General features: G+C 33.8%; 1 protein-coding gene across 1 annotated transcript in view; it reads right to left on the bottom strand.

Annotated features, from left to right (window-relative positions):
* LOC127880113 (piwi-like protein 1) overlaps positions 1-21,019 on the bottom strand; it is a 124,474-nt gene that overhangs the window by 65,596 nt on the left and 37,859 nt on the right.

Genomic DNA, 21,019 nt, shown 5'->3' with positions numbered 1-21,019 from the left:
CAAATTTTACAAATTTGCAATTTTTGTATTAAGATGCTATAAGAGCAATGTATCGAGCTTTTCGAGCTGCCATTGAGTTGCATTCATTGCTACACACAAAACAATCATATTTGTACAGTCCCAGACATGAGAATTATTCAAAAATTGAAAAATTGCAAAATTGTAAAATTTGAACTTTGCTTCTTTTTGATGCTAAACTTTATTCAGATGCGAAACGCATAGAATAAACGTCAAAACATGGAAATTTCAAATTTTACAAATTTGCAACTTTTGTTATAGGATGCTATAAGAGCGATGTATCGATTGTGATGGTAACCCCCTTTATTTTGATGCGAAAACACACATAATAAACGTCAAAACATGGAAATTTCAAATTTTACAAATTTGCAATTTTTGTATTAAGATGCTATAAGAGCAATGTATCGAGCTTTTCGAGCTGCCATTGAGTTGCATTCATTGCTACACACAAAACAATCATATTTGTACAGTCCCAGACATGAGAATTATTCAAAAATTGAAAAATTGCAAAATTGTAAAATTTGAACTTTGCTTCTTTTTGATGCTAAACTTTATTCAGATGCGAAACGCATAGAATAAACGTCAAAACATGGAAATTTCAAATTTTACAAATTTGCAACTTTTGTTATAGGATGCTATAAGAGCGATGTATCGATTGTGATGGTAACCCCCTTTATTTTGATGCGAAAACACACATAATAAACGTCAAAACATGGAAATTTCAAATTTTACAAATTTGCAATTTTTGTATTAAGATGCTATAAGAGCAATGTATCGAGCTTTTCGAGCTGCCATTGAGTTGCATTCATTGCTACACACAAAACAATCATATTTGTACAGTCCCAGACATGAGAATTATTCAAAAATTGAAAAATTGCAAAATTGTAAAATTTGAACTTTGCTTCTTTTTGATGCTAAACTTTATTCAGATGCGAAACGCATAGAATAAACGTCAAAACATGGAAATTTCAAATTTTACAAATTTGCAACTTTTGTTATAGGATGCTATAAGAGCGATGTATCGATTGTGATGGTAACCCCCTTTATTTTGATGCGAAAACACACATAATAAACGTCAAAACATGGAAATTTCAAATTTTACAAATTTGCAATTTTTGTATTAAGATGCTATAAGAGCAATGTATCGAGCTTTTCGAGCTGCCATTGAGTTGCATTCATTGCTACACACAAAACAATCATATTTGTACAGTTACAGACATGAGAATTATTCAAAAATTGAAAAATTGCAAAATTGTAAAATTTGAACTTTGCTTCTTTTTGATGCTAAACTTTATTCAGATGCGAAACGCATAGAATAAACGTCAAAACATGGAAATTTCAAATTTTACAAATTTGCAACTTTTGTTATAGGATGCTATAAGAGCGATGTATCGATTGTGATGGTAACCCCCTTTATTTTGATGCGAAAACACACATAATAAACGTCAAAACATGGAAATTTCAAATTTTAACGGCCACCGGAAAAACTTTGCGAAACCGAAATTTCGCAAACTTAAGTACCCTTTTTCTTGAAGGTTTGCTTATTTGTGATAAAGTATAAGATAAAAGTCTAACTTGTGATTAATAATTGGTTATTTTTGCTTGTTAAATGCGTTTTCTTCACTATGAACTTTATTTGCAAAGTTGGGGTTCCCATGGGATTTTTGTAATATCCCATGGGATTTTTCATTATCCCATGGGAATTTTGGTTTCTCCCATGGGATTTTTCTCCAGCTTTTTTTATGGGAGAAAAAATCCCATGGGATTTTCAAAAACATAAAACACGTTCGTTTGTGCTTAGTTATCGATTTTAAGCATTGTTAAAGCATTTGTGCTTATTTTCGTTCAATTTACTTTGATAGAAAAAAAATCCCATTTTTTTATGGGAAAAAAAAATCCCATGGGATTTTTTTCTGATTTTTAGAGATTTATTCATGTAACCTTCAGAAACACTACCTTTTAACAAATGATGAGCATTTCTCGCGATTTCAACGCGTTATATCGTGTTTTAAAATAATAAAAAAATCCCATGGGATTTTTTTGTCCCATGGGATTTTTTTGTCCCATGGGATTTTTTTTCCCATGGGATTTTTTTTTCCAATGGGATTTTGTTTAAGGTATAAGTTTCTAAAAGCTATATAATTATTAATAATAATAATAATAATAATAATAATAATAATAATAATAATAATAATAATAATAATAATCGTGCTCAATATGATGAATTTGTACTTTTAAGCGACTAACATTTTAATTCGAGCCGATCGTCGAGTCCGAATGGTGAGTATAAGAGCAATTTACCAGTACAAATAAATCTCACTTGTGAAGAGAACGCTACCGTACTATAAAATAATCTTGATAATAAGTCATATCATTTCTCGACAGAAAATGAAAACAGTATCCATATTGATGTCAGCAATGTCCCCTGCTATGATAAATATTGACAAAATGAAAAACCTTGACAATAATTCCGTGTCGAATACGCATTAGATTATAGCAATCAAATTCATATAAGCATTGATAAGATAATTTGCGAAAATGGGTCTTATGTCAAATACGGCAAGCGTAGCTCCATTCCATAATGTCCGGTATTAAGTCACGTCAAGTTTCGTGGTCGAATTATAGCATAATAATCATTTTCACATTACGCGAATCATATGAGTTTCCCTACATATATTGTGTTAAAATTTATGTTACACTAATGTGCGATGATGAAAAGGGGATTTCGGTAATTCTACATTCGCCCGCCTAGTACCGAAATCCCCATATTTACGCCTTAAAGGGTCAATAGGTCATCGGTATGAATGGTTTTTGACTTCACATGAATGTTAAGGTGCAAAAAAATGATATTAATTTTAATTATTAAGCACTCTTGACAGCATTAAGTTGCCTCTCAGTGGGGATTTCGGTAATTCTACACTAGAACTTAAACGCGCGCCGGTACCGAAATCCTGCTGTACAAACCTTCAAGTGTCAACAAAATTATTATAGTGTTTTTTTTTCATTAGCAACCAGTGACATGTATTATCTCCCATTCGGTTACTTCTTTTGGAAAATAATTAGAGGGGATTTCGGTACTGCTACATTCGTACGCCCAGAGCCGAAATCACCCATGTTTACGCCAATCCCCCATATTACGCCTTAAAGGGTCTATATGTCATTATGTTTGGGTTTTGGCTTTGCATTAATGTTGATTTGTACACAATCATATTAGTGTTAATCATTTAAACACTCTTATCAGAATATTTTTTCCATTATTAAATAGTTTATTAATGTGAAAAATGTGTAAACGAATGTAAAAAAGGTAAAATGTACATTTAAAACATTGGTTACACAAAAGTATATGTAAATATAACATGACATAGTAATAATAAGTCTTCAGAAAGTATTTTCCAAACAAATCTGATGAAACAAATGATATCGTACTACCTTATTTACAATATGCTATACACTTTTGCAATTTAGTTATCAATGTTTAATCAAAGCATAAATCAGGATAATATGTTGCCTCTTAGCGGGGATTTCGGTAATTCTTAACAAGCACATAAACCCGCGCCGGTACCGAAATCCCCGCTGTACAAACCTTCAAGTGTAAAAAAATACTGATTTAGGTTTAAATAAAGGGAACAATAGTATTTTTGGCCACCAAAAAGCACGTCCGCGTCAACAAAACGATTGAAATTATGTCAGAAACCCAGCTTTTCATTGTATATATTGCAATACACCATCGGCCGCCGAGAGCGGAATACTGCGCTTGGCCGCTAAACAATGTGGATTGCATCAAATTAAATGTCAATTTTCGATTTTATTACAAAAATAAACACTGCCTTCTTATAAATATGTCAAGCACGTACACTTAACAAAAAAATCGATATATCTTTATGTAATGTAGAAAAGTAAAGCGCTTTATATATAACAATGTTTTATAATGTCTCTCTGGTTGAGAAAAAAAAACTAAACAAAACCATGTAGAACATATATGTTTTCATAATTAAAATTATTTTTTTAATGATGCACGTGATGTTTTATAATTGATATAAGTTCACGTGTCATTGAACGAGTTAAGGGAGAGATGCGAATTAAATTACACATAATTAAAAAATGATACTATACTGTCAGCTTGATTTATAAATTGTGTTCCATCGCGCCAATATATTCATTGTTCCATGAAATTGTGTATAAAAGCAAAACGATTGAAATTATGTCAGAAATCCTGCTTTTCACATGAAATGATCTTTAACACTTTATTTATTCCAATCAGGTAATTAATAATAATAGGGGAAGTCTATACTGTGTATTAGAAACTTGTTGTGGTGATCCCTATCTTATCCGCTCAATACACATCCACCTGGCTACTGTACAGAAAAAATTAGATTTACTTCCAAAATAACTGATTTCATTAATTGCTAACTTGTTGTCTACATTTTAAATTAACAACGATAATGGATCAACATCACCGTTGCACAATTATTAAGTTCACAGTAATCTGTACTTTAAATAGATAGCCTAATTAAAGACGGTGCTAATAAAGAACAAAGCGTGAATGTGGATATTAAGAAATTAGATCCTTTTTTGCATGACACTGGCAGTATATCATTTTATCTTATATAAATAAGCCACATTTTAGACATGAATATAATTAAAATAAGACACATTTGCATCTTTCATTTCTTGAAAAAAAAATAAGCACGCAGTCACATATAAATAAGATACATTGAAGACACAGAAAAAAATAAATAAGACACATTTGCATCTTTCACTAAATTTTCTTAAAAAAACATGTGAAACTGAAGAAAAACATTTATTACTGACACATTATTCTAAAAGTCGACTGACAACTTAAGTTCAAAGAGGGATTTACAATTAAATAAGATCCATTTTCGCATGATGCTGGTTGTAGAGCAAGCAATACATTTCTTACTGACACATTATTCTAAAAGTCGACAGGCAACATAAATTCAAAGAGGGAACCACAATTAAATAAGATCAATTTTCGCATGATACTGGTTGTATAGCAAGTAGTCACATATTAGTTACAGCTTGCATTAGTTGCAATAATTTTGTTAAGTGCGCGTGCTTCTGAACGTTGCGTTAAGCGAGAGTGTTGTCATTTTGTTAGTTTTATATTTTTGTATTATGTATGATTATTGCTTGTTTTGAATTTGAAATAAACGCTTTCTGGCAAATAAGCATCGTCTTAATTTTAATACAAATAATGAACATTTGACATACAAAATGTCCAATAACATACCGGCAATAACATTATATATATGTTAATTTCTGTGCATGTTTATAGCGAAATTATAGCCGACATCGGCAGTTAGGGAAATTTAGTGACACACTTTAACACATCAAACATGCATGATAGTTCTTTTTTCATATGATATTCCCCTGGTTGCTTACCGGTGTATTGGTGCAGTTGATAACCCCGCCGGGACTACAGTAAGGTGCTAATACACACGTGTATCGTGTTCAATACCTGATCCATGCTACAACGTGTAAGAACGGGAATTTCGGTAATTCTAACTTTTTAAGCTTGCGCACCTCTAATGGGCACATATCCAAATATAATTTAATTAATTATTTTCCTAATCAGCATCATTTCACTAAACTACATGCAAATTTGTAGGTAGCTTTCCATGCTTAAAAAAAAATAAACCGATTTTTTCAAAACCACCCTCACGCTCGGCTTTTGTCCAGTTTATTTTCACCCCTGGGGTATATAAAAGTTCCATAATTCATTCAAATTTCCAAATATGGGCATGCAGTTGGTGTGTACAGATGCAGTAAAGGTGTTTAAAGTTAAAACAAGATGAAATAAGTATTCTTTTACAGACATTTATTTTTTACAAATTTTAATCTATGGAATAGCGCCATAAAATGTAAGTGATTTCAGCCAAGTAAAAATTGGGTCGGTTAAAAACAAAGTGTCATAAAATTCAAAATAGTATCATTTAAGTTATATTTTAAATTAAGTTTTTATAGAAACACTATATACAGCAAAAATACCAAAAAATAAACAGATTTACCGTTTACTTTTTGAAATAAAAATAAAAATGCAACATGCATCATTCGTATTTTCAGCAGTAAATTAATCAATTTAGCCATAACGTTGTTTTAATTTTAAAATTGAAGGATGTGCATACAATTTTCAACATATTTAACAATAAACATAGCTTATGTGCTATATTAAATCAAATTACGTTAGAAAAGAAATAAAACGCGTCGCAAAAAGTATGCGATGTCGGCAGGAATCGAACCTGCGCGGGAAAATCCCAAAAGATTTCAATTTCATCGCCTTACCCACTCGGCCACGACAACTTTACATCTGTGTAACCTTAAATTAGATATATATAAGTAAACAGGTAAAAAGGCTCGCTCGATCTTTGAAGAAATCGCGAAATCGTATTTTTCAGATGATAATTGGATCAAAGTCAATATTTATAGTGAAAATAATGTAATCTAAATGAATAAGTTAAACATATATCAAAATTCGAAGTTTGAAAAAAAATAAAATGCATCTCTCGGAAATAAGCGATCATTGAAGATCGGCAATGGCTTATGTATGAAGTGAAAGGACAGTTGAAAGTTTCCATTTTGCACGTTAATGATTCTGATAATATGGTGACAAAGGCAGCAGTCCTATGCAGTATTGTGTTTGACCGGAGAGTAGCGTGATCTGTGTCGGTGTTGGGCGCTCTGAGGGCGCAATCCGGCTACATAGGTACATAGAAACCTCTTGTGGCTATAGTCCATGGATCGGGTTCGGCAGACAGGGAACATGTAAATTTTTCGGCGTTAGCTGTATACGCCAGCTTTTCACCTTAGCCTGACCTTTGTTAGCGTCCAATAGAATTCAAATAAAACTTCCCGCGGCCAAGTACAGATGAATACACTTCATTGACTGCATTGGCTGATTTGAGAATACGACCAGAACATTGGAAACAGGTCCGCGTCTTTGGAAAACTGTTTTACTGCGTGTTCAGCATGAAACAATTTTATATCTAATGAAAAGGCTTAATAGATAGAACAGTTTTACACTCAATCTCGACATCAATACAGTTTGTGCGTCCACCTTTTATTTTCAGAAGATTTTCAGCGCGAGAACGTTTGCATTTAAAGGCTATGGTCTCATATTTAGTACTAACTTCCATATTCCTGTCAACATGTTAACATGTTAAAGTATAGAGAGCAGTGTAAGCGAAGACTCACTTTAATGCATTGCATTTCAACTCGCGAGGTATATCGGGTCAATTTGCGGCCACTGTGTGTGAATGTCAGAGTTTACATACAGGTCATCGCTGCGTCTCTACCCTATGTGCTGATCGGAGTTCGCGGCCAGGAAAATAATCGTTACATAATAAAGACGCTATAGCGTGAACTAGGTGAACTGGAATTTTCTTTAGACCAGACAGATGTTAAATGAAGATATCCAGCATATGGTTTGTCAATAACAGATTCTTAATGTGTTTTACAACAATACCATGATAAATATTATTTTTAATTAATTTAACAAGAATTATGCCATCATATTGTCTAATGAATTAAGCATGAGCGCAATGATTCTCGATACTGTTAATAATCGAATCAAATAGCAACGCCAGACAAACCACTAAAACAGGTTTGTTCGAAGAACGCGCGTATAAATATTTAAAATATGTACGGATACTTCGCGTGTGGCCGGTTGACTCATATGTTTCACTTCCATTCTTCTTTTGGTTTTCTGTTTTGTATCTATACGTTTATGACCAGCAATATGTAATAATGTAAAATAAGCCGCGAAAACTCCGCGTATCATCCCGTACTGCGTTTGCTGCAGCTAAGAACTGCACAGAAAAAGACATTCGCTATCTTTGATCTCATTCATTGAAGTCTTTACCTATCATTAACTGCAACCACAATCAACGCCGTATATCTTTTTTAAAGATATTTCTTGTTATATGTATGTTTTATATCTTAATTACCTAAACGTATATTTATCCTGGTTACTTATTTACTGAGGTATGAGTTAGTCGCAATGATTGTAGATACGTTGTACTATATTTAGTAAGTATTTGGAGGACGAGTGGCACGGGCACGCGCTTTAATATCACTTATGCAAGGAACGCGTTTTGTTTATATACGTATTTTTGATATTCCGATAGGCTTAAGGGAGGTAACTTATTCAAGTAAAACGCGATATTTTTGCAATGCCTTTTTATAACTCTTGTTTAATTAATTACATACGAATATACAGCTAAATTTAAGATGATTTTTACCAGAAAAAAATTTCGGAGAAAGATATATTGAGATTTTGATATTCCATAGAATGCGAGTCTCCATATATATTTTCTATTGCAGGGGAGGTAATTTAAAATTTTTAAAGTCTCCGAATTGGTCTTTGTTGTATCTATTTACGTTTATTTTCAAGCTTATGGCGATTAAAAAATTAATTATTATTAGTATATGCTCACATGGATATTGGTACGGATATATCGTGTTCATATAAGTGTTACTACATCCATTTCATTCATCATTCAGGTCGGGCTACACAAATCTCGTGAAGAGGCCAGTAGGACCTGTAAACAAACTCTCATACACACACTCTTCACTCATCGTGGCGCTCTCGCATGTCTGAGGCGATATATAAGATCGATGTCATATATAATACTGTATTCGCTGGTATTTTCGGTTGATATGTTTAACTGCTTAGCACGCAATGAATATAGTGTATTTATATTTAATCGAAGTGAGCACATTGTTGTTTCTGGCGGTATTCAATTTCTGGTAATAGTTTCGCGATTAAAGACGTCGGTTCTCGGTTAGGTGTGGAATGTTCTTATTTGTTAATGTGCCAAGTGCTTAAAGGCGGTTTATCGCACTTTATTAGTCGGCGTTTCAAGAGAATGGGTAATAAATGCAAATCAGTAGGTGCTTAGAAGACTTAAGTACGGCAAGAACCACAACTCACTCTGCTAGGAACGATTACCACTGCCTGTCTGCAGCAGACGACAAATGATTCTGCTCTAGCAGTGAATGTATATACCAGCTTGTAAACGCCATTGGCCAGTCTAGTGTTTATCATTAAAATATGCACATATTGGCTGCTTTCATGGAAAACGAGGCTTAATGCACGTCAAATAAGATTAGCCTGTGCACAATGATAAGCATATGCAATGCGAACAAGCTAATCAAGGACGACAACAGCGAACAACTAAAGTGCCTTCAGCGCTTTGATTTATAATATACATTATGTCCTATGTTATATGGCGTATAGCTACTAATATATGTGTGTATAAAATATGTTAACCGTCTTTATTTTTTAAATAAATGAAATCATACTGAAACTCTACGAATTGAGGATTTACATGTTTTTATGAGCTGTCAAAGATTATTACAAACAACAATTATTATCTTTTTTAATGCAGACACTTTAAAAGACTGTGGGTGCGGACCCAGGATCCTGCGATAAATCAAACGGAAAGGTACTTTAGGTACTTAAGCTACGTTGAAGAAACTCGGACATTGTTGACGCCCTGTCTTCAATAAATACTGTTTTTGAGTGAGGTTAAACTTACAAATGTATTTGTTAGCCAATTGACGTGTATCGTGGTATTTTGAAATTATTTTTAAAATAACTGGGCTAAGCATTGGTTTCGGTAGAAAAGTACTGCAACAATTTCGCTAGATATGAACACATTTTAACACTCCGCATTATGATATTTTGATTCAATTTTTCATATTTATACCAAGTGAGTTTCCATTTGACCGCCTTGCGGATACAGATCCATTAGCATGTGCTTGTGTATTATAATAACAATTAATGAGTTAATTTACTACTTACAGTATCGTTATTTTCATCAACATCATCGTTATCAACGTTATCATGATCATCATCATCAACATAATCATCATCTCATCATTATCATCATCATCATTATCATCATCATTATCATCATCATCATCATCATCATCATCATCATCATCATCATCATCATCATCATCATCATCATCATCATCATCATCGTCATCATCATCGTCATCATCATCAACATCATCATCATCATCATCGTCGTCGTTGTCGTCGTCGTCGTCGTCGTCGTCGTCGCCCTCGTCCTGCTCCTCCGCCTCCACCGCATCATCAGCAGCAGCATCGTCATCAGCAACAGCAGCAGCATTATCGTCACTATCACCAACAACATCGTTATGGTCGTCATCGTCGTGATCATCATCATCAGTGTCATCATCATCATCATCATCGTCATTGTTATCGTCGTTTTTCTCCTCCTCGTCGTCGTCATCGTCATCATCGTCGTCATCGTCATTCTCATCATGAACAATTTCAACAACCGTAAAACCTATCGCTCAGCTCATTTTTGCAGTGAATTCGGATGTTATATCAAATCTTTTTGATTAATAGAGTTTGCTGCTTAATGTATTAATAACTAAATAATAATGTTGATAATATTGAAAATAAATGGTTTCAATTTTATTTATCCGTTTAAGATGCAGTATTTGACCAAGTCAATTTGTCGCTAAAAGTAGTCATTACACATTCAATCCAAAAAGCGTTACGAGTTGCTATTGATACTATAATCGCATTCCGATAAAAATGGTGTCTGTATTAGGGCCTGTTTAATTTCTACGCTTAATTGCAATTCATAAAAATATTTTTAAGGGTACCGGTATATCTAGACACACTCTGTTATCCAAACAATCCTTGTGATCATAAACAAATAAACAATGAAATATAAATAAAATTAGATGATAAAAAATGGTATCTTCCTTTTTGCTGTTGCTAGTTATCAACAGAGTAGCAAAACTTTTAAATATAAATTATATTCAATTCATAGCACGCTTAAAGATTTGAAGTTTATCTAAATCTATAAGCACAAACATATTTATGTTTGTTAATACAAAGCTGTAGCAGTTTTCTGATTGCGCTTGAAAAGATGTGATTGTTGTTGTTGCATTAATAGTATCATTAGTTTGTATTTCCAGATTAGGTATTCCACCATACATTTTGTTTTTAATCATATGTCTTATAATTGGCATTGCAATATTTCAATAACGAGTAATCAACACAATTGACTTTATGTATTTTTAATTGTTTATCCATATTATCATTAACACTTGAGGGAAAAATAAGCTGTGTCATTTTTTATTTTTTATTTTACTTATGGTTCAGACAACTCTGCTTTTACTATATGCCGTAATAATTATAAGTTTCCGTTCACTTAAAGATATTGTTTTTCGTGTTGGAAAATTTAAATACGAAAAATATTTAGAGACAAGTGTGTTATGTTTGTTTGTCAATTATTTAATTGAAGTAGAAATAATACATCAGTGTACATAATTTTATTGTGTTGTTCCCTTCGTTCTTTACTTTAAAAATGCAACTTAACAGCTTTGCAATCAACTGAAATAATATATAAAAAGTAAAAACAATAAACGTTTGGCTTTCTTAATACGATATCATTTCAAACGCTGTTGGAAGGAACCATTGCTTATTAGAGGTTTACAAGGTAATTTACCCAAGTACGCAAATGTAATGGTCGATTGCCCTTAGGCATGATTCTGTTTTATTACTTTAATCCGGTTGTAAAAATGCATGACCGAAGGGTCATCAGATAAGCAAAAACAGGGTCAAAATCTGATAAAATAGCGCTGTTTAACTGACTGTACGAAAATCCGTATGTCCGAAAATTTAGAATCATGAAAACATAAATATTTTGGCTTAAAAAGGAAATGTAAGAAAATTTAGAATGTAAGAGAAAATACGGTGGTTTTATGGTGTTTAAATCGATTAGAAATAGCAAAACCTAAAGACATTATCTCAAGTGTGATTTTCAAAAGATTTTATATGAATGTACACACACGGTAAAACTAGTCTATTAAAATGAAATACCTTCATTGGTTCTCATGTTTTTAATATTTATTAAACATAGGTATTTGTGAACACTTGTTGTTATATAATATTGAAATGTACACGCATACTGAACATAAAATCATTAGCATAACGGCTAAGTTGGTTTTTACTAAGATTGCAATAGTGTTTATTTTATTATTATGAATCTTATGAGGATAATTTTGAAAGTATGACACAGAGTATCTGAAGAAGATATATACATAATCACATATGTTGTTGTTGTTGTGGTTATTGTTTCAATATTTTTATGAGTATCATACATTCAATGACGAATAGCTATTAATTTGTCATACAAACACCATAATTATTATTGGATTGCGGAGATTAAACAAATCGATTCCCTAGTAACTGATATAACTGATACATTTTTTGAGCGACAATTTGAAACTAAATCTAGTATTATTTAAATTTGATTATTTTAATTGCAGACTTTTTTTATTAACCCCAATTATTGTGTACGCAACGTTTCTTTTATTTAAATCGCTGAGTACGAAGCATCAAGCTATTTTTTAATTAATTGACAGTGATCTTTAATGTATGTCATAATATAAATTGAAATCAATCTTAATTAAAGCTTGAGCGGTTGGTTTGTAATAAGTTTTGTAAATGTTGCTGTAGGATATGTATGCACAATAAATACTAACGCTCTGGCATATTGTGATGGTGATATGATTATATATTGCACAATGAATATGTGATGATGTTCTTGTGATAATATTGAGGCTATAATTAGTTTTTGAATTAAGCTAGCTAATTTCAAATAAGATACAAACACATCCCAATCCTAAAATTATCAGTAAGTTATAGTATTGTTTGCCTCTAGGCGCATAATTAATTGAAGGCCTAGTTTATCTGATAATCCTCGCCCCATGTGGTGTCCCAGTGGGTACACTGATATTAATACACGATGTATTGGTCCACAATTAAATCTCTTATCAAAACATGTCTCTCAGGTGACTGAAAAATGGCTGTGTAGATACAACAAATACTACTACAACGGAGACTAAGATAACACATGTTACAATTAATTTGTCTTCCTTGCGTTCTTCTTATACGACAAACACTTCTAAAACAAAAAAGCAAAAAGCCGCTACTGCTACTGCTTCGGCTACTCTTACTGCTACTGCTACTGCTACTGCTACTGCTACTGCTGCCGCTGCCGCTGCCACTGCCACTGCCGCTGCCACTGCCGCTGCCACTGCCGCGGCCACTGCCACTGCCGCTGCCACTGCCGCTGCCAGTGCTGCTGCTGCTGCTGCTGCTACTGATAGTGCTACTGCTACTGCCACTGCTACTGCCACTGCCACTGCCGCTGCCACTGCCGCTGCTGCTGTTGCTTCTGATAGTGCTACTGCTACTGCTGCTGCTGCTGCTCCTGCTGCTGTTGCTGCTGCTACTGTTACTGCTACTGATACGGCTACTGATACTGCTACTTCTACTGCTAGTGCTACTGCTACTGCTACTGCTACTGCTACTGCTACTGCTACTGCTACTGCTACTGATTCTGCTACTGCTTCTGCTTCTGCTGCTGCTGCTACTGCTGCTGCTGCTGCTACTGCTACTATTGATAATATTTCTCCTTCTACTTCTCTTTCTAATATTGCTAGCGATGCTTCATAATTTATTTTTAAATGTATCATTTTGTTAAAACAGGAAAGAACTGTTATATATATTTTCTTAAAGGGATCTTTTCACGCTTTGGTAAATTGACAAAATTGAAAAAAGTTGTTTCAGATTCGTAAGTTTTCGTTTTAGTTATGATATTTGTGAGGAAACAGTAATACTGGACATTTACCATGCTCTAATATAGCCATTATATGCATCTTTTGACGATTTTAAAACCTAAAAATTATAAAGCGTTGCAACGCGAAACGATTGAATAATTTGGAGAGTTCTGTTTTTGTCGTTAAATTTTGTGAAACTACGAAGATTGCTTATATAAGGTATAAAATACGTCGAGAATGTGTACTCGGCGGAATAGCTCAGTAGGCATAAGCGTTTATACTACAGGACTCTGCCAGGACTCCAGGGGTCACTGGTTCGAACCCTGCTCCGGGCAATGTACATTTCCTTTTTTTTTTTTTTTCTTGATTTTTTACTGGAGCTTTTATGATCCAATGTTTACATTTATCAATATAAAGCATTTAATGAATAAGTTAAAAAAAATGCCAAAATCTGTGAAAAGGCCCCTTTAAAGGTGTAAAGAATCTAAACTTTTCTGCGATTAAAGTTTTATTTAACTGGATTAGTATAGGCCACATAACAGACGCTATTGTACTGATTTGTACTAAACAACATTTTGTCATAATCAACAGTTTTAACATGCCGCAGTTTCCTTGGAAGTTGACCTTTGATTGGAGTTATGTATAAAACATTAACAAGGTATTTGTTGACAGTTTGTCCTGTCACAATTATATATTAGTTGAGCCAAACGTGTGATAAAGATCCCTTTTGGGGTGGCGATAAATACTATTTATATTGTTCAACAGTGGGAGACTGAGAAAACATATGTTACAATTAATTTGTCTACTTTGCCTGCTTCTTCTTTATATATTTTTCTTGCTAATCGTTTAAGTTTAGTTTTAGTTAAGTAGGTATATCAATTTACATTTTTTGATAGATATTTATTTGGATAGTAATAGTATGTTTTATTTGACTTGACATCATTGAACCGGTTTATTCATTGATAAGATCGGGATCTCCACAGGTGTTTAATCTCGATTGTTAGGTGGGGAGAAGGGTCCGAATGATAATGTTGTCGTCGGCTTACGAATCACATTTCACAAGTTTTAGACAAATATGCATACAGTTATAAACCTAATTTAAGTATTACATAGATAATAACTTATCTTTATTTTGATGAACTACGTTTAAGGTATAAAACTATAATTATCTATGTGTTGTGTGCCGCATACATACCATCTTGCTTTTTTAAATTTGATCACAACGGTCCGAAGTCATAAACATTCATTATGCATGGTTGCTAAAGCACAGTGTATACTAACTAACCTATGTTTATTGTTGTTTGCTAGGGTTATTATTATTATGTTTTATTTTTTTTTATTTTGGGGGGGGGTGGGAGGGCTTTTATAGAAGATTTCAACTAGTCCTTCAATTAACGAAAAAAAATATTGGTATAGGAAATATAAAAGAGTATAGACAGCTTCATTCATGCTGTTCTATTATGGTGTTTTAACGCATATAATTATGTATGGTTGATGAAGCACATTGTATGCTACCGATGTTTATTGTTGTTTGATGATGATGTTAAGTTGGTGTTGCTGTTGTTGTTAATGATGATTGAGGAGGAGGAGGAGGAAGAAGAAGAAGAAGAAGAAGATGATGATGATGATGATGATGATGATGGTGGTGGTGGTAGTAGTGACGACGACGACGATGATGATGATTTTGATTATGATAATGAGATTTGAATTAAATTAATGCGCAAAGATTTTTCTTTTTAGCGGCCAAATGCAGATATCTGCGCTCGGCCGCTGTAAGGGTTATGTAATATTTGCAATCTACATAGGAGTCAATAGCAGATACCAAGCACCATATGCTTATGAGAAACAAAAGCAAAATATTGGCAATCGCTGAAATCTCGAATATGACTTAATCATTTTATTAAATGAAAACCGGTAACTATTTTAAACGGTTATTATATTGCAACAACTTAGCGGTGTTTATCCAAAAGACCATTGTTATAATTACAGGGACGTCAATAGGCCAAACTATTCAGGAAATATGATTTGAGTCGTCAAGGATAGATTTTGAGATCAATGTACGTCCGATGAGATTTAAAGGGAGTTGGAGGCGTAGGGACAGATTCGTTCGAGTACGCGATCATTTGAGAACAAATTATGTTGAAGCTTTATCGGAATTCCGGAAATTTGCGATCGGTACCGATTTTTCCTGGTTCTTTTTTATTGATTCTGATAAGTTAGCGGCCGGCACGGACATGAATATTAACTGACGAAAACCTCTTCGCTACTTTCCGAAAATCTTCGACATGTTGCAAATATCCGTAATATTCCGCATTGTACTCACCAGAAATTGCAACTAGAAAGACTACAATAAATCAGTTAGCTACGGCTCGGGCGGGGATTTACCTTTTATCCCTGTAAGGGACCTAATGCCCCAGACTACCGGCTATTTTTTCCGGAATTCGAACTTGATACACTTGATATCCCTGAATTAAATATTTATATCCGCAATTTTGATCTCTAGAGTGCTGACTGTTAGTATTGTATTTGACTGGAATGACTGTCGATTATGTGTTTTTAAGATTAAAACAAGCTTACGAAGAACTTTGTGTTTGCTTTTTTGTACGCTTTCTTTTTAAAAATGTATTGTCCGCCACGGACGCAACAATTGACCAAATGTACCAGATTGTGGTCTCTTTAAAGTGCTATGTTTTTACTGCCGTGATATCTTTAACAAACTACACATTATTGATCGTGGACGTTTTATACTCTTATTGAATTTGTTTCCCCAAAATATGCTCTTCTATTAGTAGATGTTTAGGTGACGATGTTCTAATTATAGATCTTACACGGCCAAGAAACACTAGATAGGTCTTTGCAAAGAGAGCTGTTGGATATCGTGAATGCGTTCAATGTGGCCTGTTTATTTCAGAAAGCTATGTGCAATGTTTTATGGGGATTTCTATCAAATTGCCAATTGCAAAATTTGATTTAATTCATTCGGACCTACAAGCGGGAAACTTCTTCATTAAAATTCAATGGGCTTTTAAGAAGTTCGTTGAAAGGCCAAATTTGACGTTAAACAGCAACGCCGAAAAAATTGCTACTCAGTCTTATTTATCACTTTTTTTGTAAGATTTACCAGTAGACGTTCTTCAGTGAAATTAAGCAAACACACAGTGCCGACAAATATGGAAGGGTATTTAGGTAAAAATTACATCCTTCTTTGTGACTGTGTCATGATTCTTGATGGTACTTTCAATTAGTATGTAGACACCTTTTCATGCTTGATGACACTTACATCTTGCCTGATGTCCAATGTCTATTTACATTCTGCTTAATGGTATCATGCATGTGTACAGATGCAACATTCTTGTTCGTTAATTGCATGCTGCATATGTGTATGTTGGTTTGTGCAGAGAGACTTGTGCAATAGGCGCAGTGCATAATGAAATCAAATATTAATGCGTTTAATAAATTAACGCGATGGTAAGATGTGAGTTTCACCCAAGCACAAAGCAACATACTATCATGCATGATACAATGATGTCAATTGACAGTCATTCCGAAATGCTACGGAGGACTACGGAAATTTACGGCGTATAACGGAAATTTTATGTTATAGGAGAAGTTGCGCACCTTTGTAAGATATTTGCTACTGAACCGAAATTAACCGCGTGTTTGTAGACTTAACTTTTTTTTGGTTAATGACTAACCATAATTTTTGTACAGTAATTTACCTTCAATAACCAAAGAAAGTCTATGGATATATTTCAATATATGCTACTAATGCATGTATGCAGAGCTCCAGATAAGACGCTTAAAGTCGTAAAAAATTGAATTAAATTTAGTAAAAAAGTAGACTTAAATTCTGTGCGTACGGTTACACATTGGAAAAATAAAATAAGAATTCAAAATGTGTGATCATGCGTAAAACTCAATATCAATGCATATAATGTAAACATTTTATCAATGAGTTCCCACTCGTCTAGGCCCTCATTACAATTATGAAATCAACAGCACTTTAACGTTATTATGAATAACAGACCATCTTTACAACAGTCGAAAAGCCGAACGTTTTCCATTATCTGGTCCTTTTATCGCAAAAAGTCTGCTGTAACCCGGCAATTGTCATGAGCTCTTCTTAGACTATAAACCTAAATGCGGATGTGCCAAAAATTATATTTACCTGAAAAAAAAGAATTAATAATAGACTTTAAGGCTGGATTATTATAGAGTGTAAACCAAGATTTTGCTGAAAAAGTTATCTGGAACTTTGCATGTATGTTGAGAGGAAATCGATTACATAATTTCAAATTTACTAGAGTACTTTTATATTGCACCACATAAAATGCTTTAAAACTATAATATTGAAGTGCACATATAAACTTTATTATAGATGGGTAGGTATTTCGTGTCAATCTCTTTCACATATGAAAGAGCTGTTGGTCATGCTGCTTTAAGTACATATAGATGCATGACACAATTTAGATTAAGCAAAATAAAACACTAGGTATTTGCCAAGAGTCAAATATATACGAGCAGTAAGAGCGTAATCGTGCACAGCGAGACTTACTCATGTAGAATTGAAACTCTTATTGCTTTCTTTCGAAATAATTTCATGTGTCCGATCTAATATGCAATATGCCCGGTGTTTTTTTTGCGGATTAATGTTCCGTTTTAGATCCATAATTAACGAATGCCTCAATATTTTCAAAAATTAACACCGGAATAATGTTCACCGACATTTTTTCATACAGATTGGATATAAATATTATAGAGCTTAACAAAAAATACATTAAGCCCTGTTCTCCCGGCACACGTGCTGGACACACAGGTGGTTAGCGTGTGGCTATGATAATAATTAGTGAAAACATCTTTTTGAATGATAAATAATCATATTAAAACGAAAAATCAAATTTTCTATATAAAAAAAATCACTACCGTTTTATATATAACAAGGTATCCAACTCGAAATCATCCGAAAACGGGGTGCATCGTTTTGAGCAGCCATTACTAAATTAATTTTGCAGCGATTTTCATGACCCGGTCTTATTCAACGCAGAAATGAATTTCCTTTTAGGAAATGTATATATATTGTTATATTTCTACACATGCTGGGTCAAATTTTAAGAAATAAAGCTATACATAATTCGCTTGACCCAGTTGTTATCGATCAGACCGTATTTATGAATGAAATCTCCAGTTGTAAAGACACAACTCCGCATTGGAGCAATGAAATCACTCTTGTGTTTAAAATGTCAGTTGGTTGAAATGTATGTAAACAAAGGTTTGAAAATGCGCTGGACAGTTAGTTTTGATGCATAATTCTACGGCAAGCACGGTAAGAATGTTTTTTTCATACGTTTTATTGAATTATGGTATCGAGGTTCGTGAACTTTGCAGGGAAAATGCCCATTTCCCCGTGAAGATTTCAGTCATGAATACTGTCTGATCGATCACAGCTGGGTCACGCGAGTTGTGTATCGTGTTATTTCTTAAAAGTTGACCCAGTATTTGTAAAAATATTGCAAGACATATACATTTCCAGAAAGGAAATTTATTTCTGCGTTGAATAAGACCAAGATCGTGAAAATCGCTGCAAAATTGATGAAGTAATGGCTGTTTAAAACGATGCATCCCGTTTTCGGATGATTTCGAGTTGGATACCTTGTTGAATATATATTTAACTTATTTTTTTTAAGAAAAGTTGATTTTTCGTTATAATATGATTACTTATCATTCCAAAATATGTTTTCACTAACTAGTATTATAGCCACACGCTAACCACCTGTAGCTGGACACTTTTAAAAAACACTATACAAATTCAAGTACTTATGCACTTAATTGATTGTAAACAATGACGGTTGAAATCCGTGCGTGGGAATTTTTCTGGTAACCAAGAGCGACGTCAACGTTCATGACAAACCTGTTTATATGACATTTATTTATTGATTTTTTCCAACTTGATTGAAAATTATGTTTTATGATATTTTAATACATGTAGATGAAGTAGTTGTTTTCTCAACGAGGAGTACAATAGTTGTACAGTACTAGACACGAGTACTTGTAACTTTCAGGTTTCTCTGTATACCACAGACATTATATAGTCATAAAATGATAAATATGTGTTTATAGAAATTGTAATTATAGCATGGTAAACAGACTAGAGAAATCTGAAAGTTTCACGCACAGGTCTGTGGCAATGGGGGTTTGGGCTACTTTATAAATATGAGGTCGATATGCAATGCACATCGGTAGATTACGTCTACTGTAATTATTTGGACTAGGGAAGGGCCACAATTCCAACACATCAGCCCCGTTATGTTCTGAATAAAATACATGTATAATTTCTTGAGTGCCAATTGCATCTTACAAATATCAAAAACATTCACGGCAGTCAATTCATTGTGTAAACCTACTGGTCTTCATGGCAATAATGAACGTATTTAGTTTAATGGAGATTATATAACGAAGGGAACTAATTCAGCTTATTCAGTTTACTAGTCAAAATGATTCGGATGTTTTCGCTTTTTTTTCCGAAAAGTAATTTATTCAACATACGGAAAATAAACGCGCGCCACCTGATTGTCATAATTTAGTAACTTGCATTCTGCTTACTGCCTGTTGCTAACTGCCGTTGTTAATGACGCTTAGTGGCAAAACCGATTATGACTGGTTTCAGGAATAATGAACACACAAACATTGGATAGTCACCAAGCATGTTGAAACAATCATCAAGTATAACCGATAGAGAACAAGCATGTTGGAACTGTCATGAAGCATGTTAGAATAAACATCACGCATAATGTAAATATTATTCATGAATGATGTAATGTTGCAGCAATCATCAAGTATAAACGAATAGACAACAAGCATGTTGGAATTGTCATAAAGCAAATTAGAATAAGCATCAGTCATAATGTAAATATTCACCACGAATGATGTAACTTTTACCTAAATATCCTTCCATAGACATGTGTTGTTACTAAAATAGACATAGAGATTTGAGCATTGGGAGTGACCTAATCATACTGTGCTTTAGCAGTATTACGGAATACCGTTAGTGCCATCGTGGTTACACATTAAAATCCAGAGGGCGAGAACGCGAGAACGCGATAGTACGATGGCGACAATGTGACAATACGATGATGACAGGGTGACAATACGATGGCGACAATGCGATAGTACGATGGCGACAATGCGAGAACGCGATAATACGATGACGACAATCAGACAGTGCGATGACGACAGTGCGACAATACGATGGCGACAGTGAGATAGTACGATGGCGACAATACTACAGTTCGATAGTGCGATAATACGATGACGACAGTGCGAAAATACGATGACGACAGTGCGACAATACGATGGCGATAGCCGACAGTGC

The sequence above is a fragment of the Dreissena polymorpha genome, chromosome 1 (genome assembly GCF_020536995.1).
Source record: "Dreissena polymorpha isolate Duluth1 chromosome 1, UMN_Dpol_1.0, whole genome shotgun sequence".
NCBI lineage: Eukaryota > Metazoa > Mollusca > Bivalvia > Myida > Dreissenidae > Dreissena > Dreissena polymorpha.
Note: the sequence above shows the minus strand (reverse complement) of the source record. Positions and strands in the feature narration are given on the sequence as shown.